This window comes from Lates calcarifer, unplaced genomic scaffold (assembly GCF_001640805.2).
Source record: "Lates calcarifer isolate ASB-BC8 unplaced genomic scaffold, TLL_Latcal_v3 _unitig_1196_quiver_1126, whole genome shotgun sequence".
Lineage (NCBI taxonomy): Eukaryota > Metazoa > Chordata > Actinopteri > Centropomidae > Lates > Lates calcarifer.
The window spans coordinates 27,451-36,306 of record NW_026115354.1 but is presented as its reverse complement, the minus strand read 5'-3'; the positions used below and the strand labels follow the sequence as shown (position 1 = coordinate 36,306).

Sequence of the window (8,856 nt, the reverse complement as noted above, 5' to 3'; positions counted from 1 at the left end):
CCATTATGTCCTATTTGTATAAGAAAGTAAGTTTTATTATTATTGATTGTGGTTGGAGCACAAATAATCTGAATACTACTGGTAAAGTGGTTACTGCTGTACTAGTAGCAGTAACTATACTAACAGTACTGGTATGAGTTGTAGTAGCTGCAGTAATGTACCTTGTATTGTCTCTTCCAGAGAGTGATCCAGCTGCAGTCTACTCAGCAGTGAGAACAGAAGACGTCACTTATGGACAAATAGTCATCAAAGACAAAAAGTCAAAGACGGAGAAAGACGAGAGGTACAGCTGCTCTTCTTTGTCTCCATCATGGTCCAACACTAGAACAAGAGTCTACAGCCATGAGACTGTGAGGCTGTGCTCTGAGCTAAATGCTAACACCAACATGCTAACATGCTCCACTCTGACAATGCTAACAGGCTGGTGTTTAGCAACTATATATTTATTCCATGTTCACCTTCTTAGATTAGTGTTTAGCTAGCTAACATTAGCTGATTAGCAGTAAACACAAAGCACAGAGGCTGATGGGAACTCCTGCCACCACCCCCACTCCACCCCAGCAGCAGATGATGTTTGTTGAACATGTTTGTGTCAGTTATAATCTATGGCCCCGACCACATCTCTGAAACATCAGTAATCAAAACTGTGCTGATCAATCCATGGAGCTGTCTGTGGTGCTGAAGGAGCAGATGCATTTGTAATTGTGTTTTTTTCCAGTATTGTAGATTTTGTACTCTATATAGTAGCATAGCACCAATATAAAAATACAACTCATTCAAAATTTTTTAATTCTTTGTGCAGTAACTGTCTCCTGTGACTGATTCTCTCTGACACTGTCAACTCATTGATCCCAAGTCATCAGTGCTTTAGCAACATGTAGCTGTTGTAGCAGCAGGTGGAGCTGGTTTTAATTACATTATTAATGGTCAGATAGTTTTGTCCCCTCCACAGGGAAATGAGATCCCTGTGGGTCTACAGATAGTCAATGGGAGAGAGAAGAAGAACAAACTTCTGATTCATCTGTTTGAATTTTTCAAACTTTTAACCAATCTTAAATTTGATTACTGTAATATTCTGGATAATTTTACATCTTTGAGGTTAAATAAAACTGTGTGAGAAGTTTAGAGTGGAACTTTAGAGTTTGGAAGACGTCACAAGTCAAAAAGGTTAGGAACCACTGGTTGTAGGCATCATTGTTCATGGCAGCTGACAGACTATATTTTATAAACTAGAACCCTGATCTATTGATTTGTTAATATAAAATGTTTTATTTATTAATTTATTGTTACATTTCAATATGCATAAACAAGAGGGCCATTTGTATCTGACTTGTACATAAAAATAATATTTGTAGCAGGATTTAAAAGATGAGACAGACTCAGCAGCAGATCCTCAGTCTCTGTTTTCTGTATCTCAGACTGATCTTTGACGAAACTGATCATTTTTCAGTGTTTTTATAAAAAAAACTTTTCTGGTAAAACAACAGCAGAAACTTTGTCCTGTTTATCCAGTGACGCTGGTGTGGTCTCTGATGATGACCTGCTCCACCGTGTCTGATGTTATCGTGTACATAGTGCGACTGTGTGTTTGTCTGTTTTTCTACCTTGTGGTGAAATGCTTCAGCCTGTTTTAAAAGAAATGAGCAGCTCTGTGGTCGTCCAGCTTCCTGTTTCTGATGAACACCCTTCACTTATGTTTGGTCTCAGGTCATTCACAGCAGAGGTGTTAAGAAGAAAAAAAACAGCTGACATTTACAAAAGTCCTTACTTGATCTCTGTGGTGGAATAATTTACCACAGTACTAGAAGTAAATGTACTGGTATCAGTTGTAGTAGCTGCAGTGATGTAACTTGTATTTTCTCTTCCAGAGAGTGATCCAGCTGCAGTCTACTCAGCAGTGAAAAGACCAGAAAACGTCGGTTATGGACAAAAAGCCAACAGGACCAGAGGTAAAACTGCTCTTTGAGTTTGACCTTTGGGCAGAGCCACGCTTCATGTCTTTATGCTAAGCTAAGCTAAGCTAACCACATCCTGACCCATTTCTTACTCATATATAAAGAGATAAATATTGATCTTCTGACGTCACTCTCCAAAAGAAAGGAAGTTAAATGTGTTGAAAAGCACAAAAACTGAATTAGCAGATAGAAATATTAGGAAAGTTTTCCTGAAATGTTTATGATCTCATCTAAACTTGTCTGATTCAGTATAAACAGAAGCTCTTACTGTCTGCCCCTCTGTGCCACCTCCATCCTTGACTCTGTGTAGTTACTTCCTGTTTTATTTTGAAAAGATTTACCTTTGCTGTCTGTTGCTGTTTTACTTCCTACCTTTGTGATTTTTTTTCCCCCTCCAGTTTTCTGTGTCACCTGTGTCTCATTAGTTCCTGTTCCTGTGAGCTTCTTGTGTTTGGTCCCTGTCTCTGCCTGTTTGACATGTGTTTGGACTTTCTGCCTGTTTGTTGGACTTTGTTCCTGCTCCCTCGCCATCCTGTAAGCCTTTTGTTCTTCTTTGCTGTTGTTCTTCAGTAGGATATGTTTCTTAGAGACAGGGTTATTATTGAGTTACTGTGTCTCTAATTATTTGAACTGTGTGTTTTTATTTAGCATGTCCACCAGAACCAGAGGTGGTCTACTCTTCACTGAGGTAGACCTTCACTCCTTCACACCGGTCCACCCACTGACGTCCTCCTGCTGACTGCTGACTGTAACTGCTCACCACAGCCTCTCACACCAAACTACACTCATTTTATATGTTGTGTGTCTTGTTCTCACTAAATTAACCTCATGCAGCTACAGAGACAAACAACAAGTCCACATAGTTCTCAGTGTTTCAGATCAGTGATCAGCTCCAACATGTTACTATTCTCATTTCTATGTTCCTGTTTACCAGAATCTGATGATAGCTGCCATTAGTTTAGTGGTTAATGAAGTCATGAACTTTACTGTTATTTCTAATCTTTGTGTTTTTGGAGCCTGCTCTTGTTCCTGCAGCAGTGATCTGGTTTCTCTGCAGGATCAATAAACTTTAGTCTCATTAGTTGTTGTTGTTGTGTGGTTCTGTGGGTTTCATGAAGCTGTGAGATGGAAAATTTGACAAGTTGCATTTTGGTTGTGGCTAACCGATGCACGCCTCTCTTGAGCGAAGATTACAAAAGACAAACATACACAAACCACAACTGCAGACTATAAACAACAGGGATGCTATTCAGTGGTCAGACACTCTGCTCAGAGTGTGTGTGTGTGTGAAGAGTTTTGTTTCTGTCCCCATCGAGTTTTCTTCACTTGGTATTAATTATCTACTGATACTTAGTCAGGTACCTGTTTTTTCCTGAATGTTGATAAAATATGAGTTTTGTGATCCAGAAGTTGAGGGTCCTCATGGAAAATTATTGCTCTGATAAATGCCTTAATGGGTACCAATTTAGCATCATTTGTTGGTCTGATAGGCTTAATATATAGAATTAATGATGAGCACCTCATGGCTTTTAAGCAGCCATTTAAGTTGCTTAAATTACTGATATTGTCACCTTTCACAGACAAATAGAGCAGAGTGTCGTCTGCGTAAAACTTCACTCTCCCTACTCTCATAGTGTCACTTTCGGCTGCAGCAGTCAGACACTGTTCTCTACCTGCTCAGCAGCAAACATCAGACACAGTCAGAGAGCAGCTGGTGAGAGAGATTTCTCTCAGGAGCTATTAGAGACCAAAAACAGAACTAAAAGAGGACGAATACTGGGCTTAGATTCATCAGGTGGACACAAACACCACTCTACATGAATGATCATGTACCCTGGACCTAGCATGGCTGCTGGACCTGATCATATTTGGGTCAGTGTGACTGCTGCCCCCAAGTGGTTACAAAAGTAAATGCACTCAGGAGCAGCTTATATCTGGCTCTCCTGTATCAGCAGGTTTGACTCACATTTAACCAGGATAAATTACCATTGTGGGAACCTCCTGCTTCATGGCCAACCTGCTCAACAGGGTGAGTGAAAATATCTGAATTTCTCCAAACAAAATTCATCCTGTCTCATTCAGGTAAAGGGAGTGGATCCAGATCTTTGTCCTCCACAGCAGCACAGTCACAGCTGTTACACACTCACTGCACCTGCAGCCTTTTACAAACCATTCATAGAGTTTATTTCAGGCATGTATCACTGCTTTGTTAATTTTGATTCAGAAATAAATGTGCTACTATAACAAATATTGACTTGAACCTCATTTTCAGAATGTTTCTGTGAAAATGAGCAACTAACGTAGGCTATTTGCGTAAAGGGAATTGATTATTCTTTATTCTTTTAATCTGCTGGGATGTCTGGGACTGTCCTTTGGCCCTCTGATGCTCAGACATTCTCTGATAGCAACCTCTGTGGTTTTATGCTGGTTGATGATGAAATAAGTTTATCTGGAAAACTGGAGTTGACTTAATGACACACAAATCATCAAAAATATTCAGGGAGAATATTAAAAAGACATTATAAAAGTATCCTCAGACACTTTATTTTGAAACAATGAATGAATATAAACATTGATCAATCACAAATCATCAAAATAAGTAATTAATCAGACAAAAGAATAAACTGTTTTGAGCATTATTAGTACAAAACAAGATTAAAAATTATTTGATTCAATTAATAGTAAAAAAGCTTAATTTCTAATTGTGGGTGACATTTAGACATGGCCACTAGATGGCAACGTGGTTCCATGAACTGATTCCTCACATCATTTAATCAGGTTAATGAACATGACTGTAGATGGACTCTTCATCAGTACAGTCAGCTGTGACTCTCAGGTAGTTGTCATTGCTTACAGATGTCTAAAGACATCAACACGGCCTCTTCACCAACCAAGGTCATTAGAAATCTGTTTGATGACCAGTTCTCCTTCTCTGACCGTGTCGCCTCTGTCTCCTGGTCATGTTGCTTCGCACTATACAACAAAAGAAAAATCAGACCTTACCTGTCTCTGTACTCCACCCAACACTTACAGGCCATGGTCATCTCTGACCTCCACTGCAGTGCCCCCTGGTGGTCCTACCTCCACAGACACTGAAACCCTTACAGATGGTCCAGCTGTGTATTCTCTGGCTTCCTGGATCTAATTCAGCTCATTAATGCTGCCTACAGAGAGACCTGGGTCTGAACCCAGCCCTTCAGGCTTCTGCTCCTTCTCAGACTCTGTGTTCCTGTGTTAAAGTGAACTCCTTGGACTTTGTCTTATTTAAAGGGGCAGTTCAGACTCTACAGGTCCAGAGGCAGAAATACCTGCAGAGCAGCAGGAGGAGAGAACAGAGCATAAAACTGCAGGAGAGAGGAGATACTCAGTCAGTGCATTTTATATTCTCACAAACAACCAGCAGGTGGCAGCACAACATTTAACGTTTGTGCATCAACAGACGATGGTCAGTCAGATCTTTAACCTGTGATCTGACCTTTGACCTGTGATCTGAGCTTTAAGAGGAGAGGAGGAGAACCATACAAACATGAGTTTTACAGAACAGTCATCAGTCAGAAGAGAAGACAAAGACTCCCTGCAGAGAGAGACCAACACTGTGAGTTAGAGCAGAAGACACAGAACAACAGCTCAGCTTTAAAAAGCCCTGCACATCAACAGCACTGATGTGACCTCAGAGATCAGACCTGATCCAACGTGTTGTTTGAATAATGCAAACAATCTTGCTTCATATTCAAACATCCCAGAGCCTCAAACATTAATTTGGCTGCGAAACACTGGGTGTGTGTTTGTACATGTTGGTGCAGGTTTGCAAAAGACACACAGAAATTCAAACACACTCATAACACACACAATACAGTTTTTATAGTTAATGAACAAAAAGCTGAGCCGCTGTTTTCAGCTTCTGCTTCAATCAAATGCTTTGAAAGAAAGTCTCTGATCCATTTTACTTTCGTTTCGTTTAAATCAATAAAGGGCAGTTACTGATCAAACCTGTTTTATTACCTGCAATTGTTCAGTGTACCTTGGCACAGTCCTGAGGCAACAGGAGTAAACAAATAAATTCACACCAACTTTCTATCAGCTCTGAGTTACAGCAGGTAAAACACTTTGCCTCCACATTTGAAATTCAAAACAGTCTGATCATCAGTGAGTTTCAGAGCACAGTGTTTTAAAGGAGGAGGCAGGTTTTATTCTGCTGTCAGCTGCTCACACATCTGACCTGTCTGACACACTGACATGATTCAGTTTGGTTTGTCCATGAACAGATCTGACCTTTTACCTGTGTAGACCTGAGTCTGAGTCCAGGATCCAGATCAGACTGGATGCTTTTAATTTGAAGGAACAGATGAAATCATTTTCCCTGAGACGAGGCAGAGAGAGTTAAAGTCCCAGAGTTTGAGTGATTAGTGATCAGAGGTGATCAATCAGTGATGTGAGGGAATAAGTGATGAAAGCTTTCCTCCTGAACTGTCTCTGTGTGCTTTGACTGCTCAGTAAAGATGGAGGCTGCTGCTCTCGCTCTGTTGGTTCATGTCAAACCTTCACTTCCTGCTTTTCACTCTCTGTACTCACTGTTTTACATTCACAGCTAAACTACACTGGAACATCTAGAGAAAGAACCTGAGTCCCCTGCCTCAGTTTTGCTTGGTTTCGTTTTCTGTATTTAGTCCAGGGAATTAAATCAGCCCACAGTGAAGCCATTTTCTTACTGCGTATCTTGGCACACAGTCAGCGTCCTGAGGCGGCACCAGGAAACAAAATGGCACCAACACAGAGACAAAACTAAACAACTGTCTCAGGGTTTCTGAGGACGGACACACAGTATTCACACAGACTCTGCAGCTCCGAGATCAGTAGATAAAAGACTTTAACTCCACATCTGGAATTCAAAACCGTCTCATTATCAGGTCTCAGAGCACGAACACACTCATTAAGAGGAGGCAGGTTTTATTCTGCGGTCAGCTGCTCACAGACTGAAATGATTCTCTGATAAAACCTGCAGAGTCTCCAGCTTTAACTCATGAAGTCACAGTGAGTGATCAGTCTGCTCAGGGTTCTTACTCTGGTTAGTTTGAAAATGTTTGAGCTGCTTTTTGTCTCAGTTCAGTTCATGTGTTTCCTCCGCTGCTTGTTGTAACAGGGACCGCCTACTTCTGCTTCAACTCTCAGTAATGAGTCTGCTTACAGGAAGAGACACAGTCTGCCTTCAGTTAACCTTACAAGGTCATTTCTATCATCAGCTGCTAACATCAGTCCAGCTCATGATACACTCTGTGTTTAAATAGTCTAAAGTTATATTCCCTAACACTTCAGTCCTGGTTGATGTAGTCTTTTTTCTACAGTCTATGTATTGTTCAGTACAACACAAAGCTAAGGTTATAGATTGTGCAGACTTCATGTTAGTGCAGCTGAAACAGGAAACATCAGTGCTGAGTGTTAGAGTCTGAAATAAACCACAGAGCTTCAGGAAGTCAGACATGTCAGAGTTTTCTCTCTCTGCACTCACTGTTTTACATTCACATTTAAACTACACTGTAACATCTACAGAAATTTCCCCTGAACTTCATCAGTTCACTTTGTTTTCTGTGAATCATTCCAGGGAATTTAATCATCACAGTAAAGTTTCGTTTCTTCGCTCTGTGTATCTTGGCATACAGCCAGCATCCTGAGGCAACAAGCAGGGAACAAAATGGTGCCGACAGAGAGATGGTGATAAACAACTCTCTCAGGGTTACTGAGGGCGGAGACACAGCAGATATTCAAACTGACTCTGCACAGATCAGCCACACAGATTAACATTATCAGGTCTCAGAGCATGAACATGCTCATTAAGAGGAGGCAGGTTTTATTCTGCGGTCAGCTGCTCACAGACTGAAATGATTCTCTGATAAAACCTGCAGAGTCTCCAGCTTTAACTCATGAAGTTATAAACTGAGTCACAGTGAGTGATCAGTCTGTTCAGGGTTCTTACTCTGGTTAGTTTGTCTCTGTTTAGTTCACATGTTTTCTCTGCAGCAGGAACCACATACTTCTGCTTCCTGTTCTCAGTAATGAGTCGACTTACAGGAAGACAAACAATGTGCTGCCTTCAGATAACCTTATCAGGTCCAGTTGATGATGCACTCTGTGTTTAAATAGTTTATAGTTATATTCCCCTGAGACTTAAGTCCTGGTTGATGGAATAACAGTGACAGACACAACAGGCTTTGGAGATTCTGGGATTACCCTCAGGACACCAGAAAAGGTCTGGGTTTTAGACACATGAACGTTCATGTGATTAGTTCTAAAACTTCCCTGAGCTGTGATATTTTCAAAAACACTGGTCATAAGACAAAAGGTAATCATCCAAAACACTGGCATGTTTTAACATTAAACAAGACTGAAATAAAAGACACCATGAAAATAAAGCAGTCAGCAGGTTCCTGGAACAAGTAACAAGTTTATGTTCTAAATAATTCAGTGAGGGTGTGAAGTTTCCATCAGGGGACAACACTAACCAGGAGAAAAAAGGTCACAGACGCCACAAACCCACCTGTCAGACTCATCAAGTCCTCCGACCTGAACGCCCACGAGGTTTGTTCAGACCCCTGATAAGACCTGTACGAGGTGGACACATGAAACACATCAACTCTTCAAAACCACATTCAACAAGTCAATAACCAATCGTTAGACTAATCAATAAGTGTCAGGGTAAAGGTTTGGTGAGGTTCACGTCCCTGTCAATCATTTACATCCAAAAACGTGAGAGACGAGGCCCAGGCTCAGAAACACCAGAGTTATTCTTCAGAAGTCGTCATGTTCCAACATGAAAAGACGAGGTTATAGATTCTGAGATGTCCTGAGCTGAGTGTTTCTGTGCTGCTGTTTGACTGTGAACATTAACAGACTTCATGTTCCTGCA

The 8,856-nt window shown here is 40.9% G+C and overlaps 1 long non-coding RNA gene across 2 annotated transcripts; it reads left to right on the top strand.

The window, feature by feature from the left end:
* Window positions 1-269: 269 nt before the first annotated feature.
* Window positions 270-3,036, top strand: LOC108887057 (uncharacterized). 2 transcript variants are annotated; one of them, XR_001961535.2, is made up of 3 exons: window positions 270-283; window positions 1,869-1,949; window positions 2,604-3,036. It is a non-coding gene; the product is annotated as an uncharacterized LOC108887057 (long non-coding RNA). The 2 variants fall into 2 exon arrangements; XR_007809497.1 differs by lacking the exon at window positions 270-283 and adding an exon at window positions 804-1,707.
* Window positions 3,037-8,856: the final 5,820 nt, after the last annotated feature.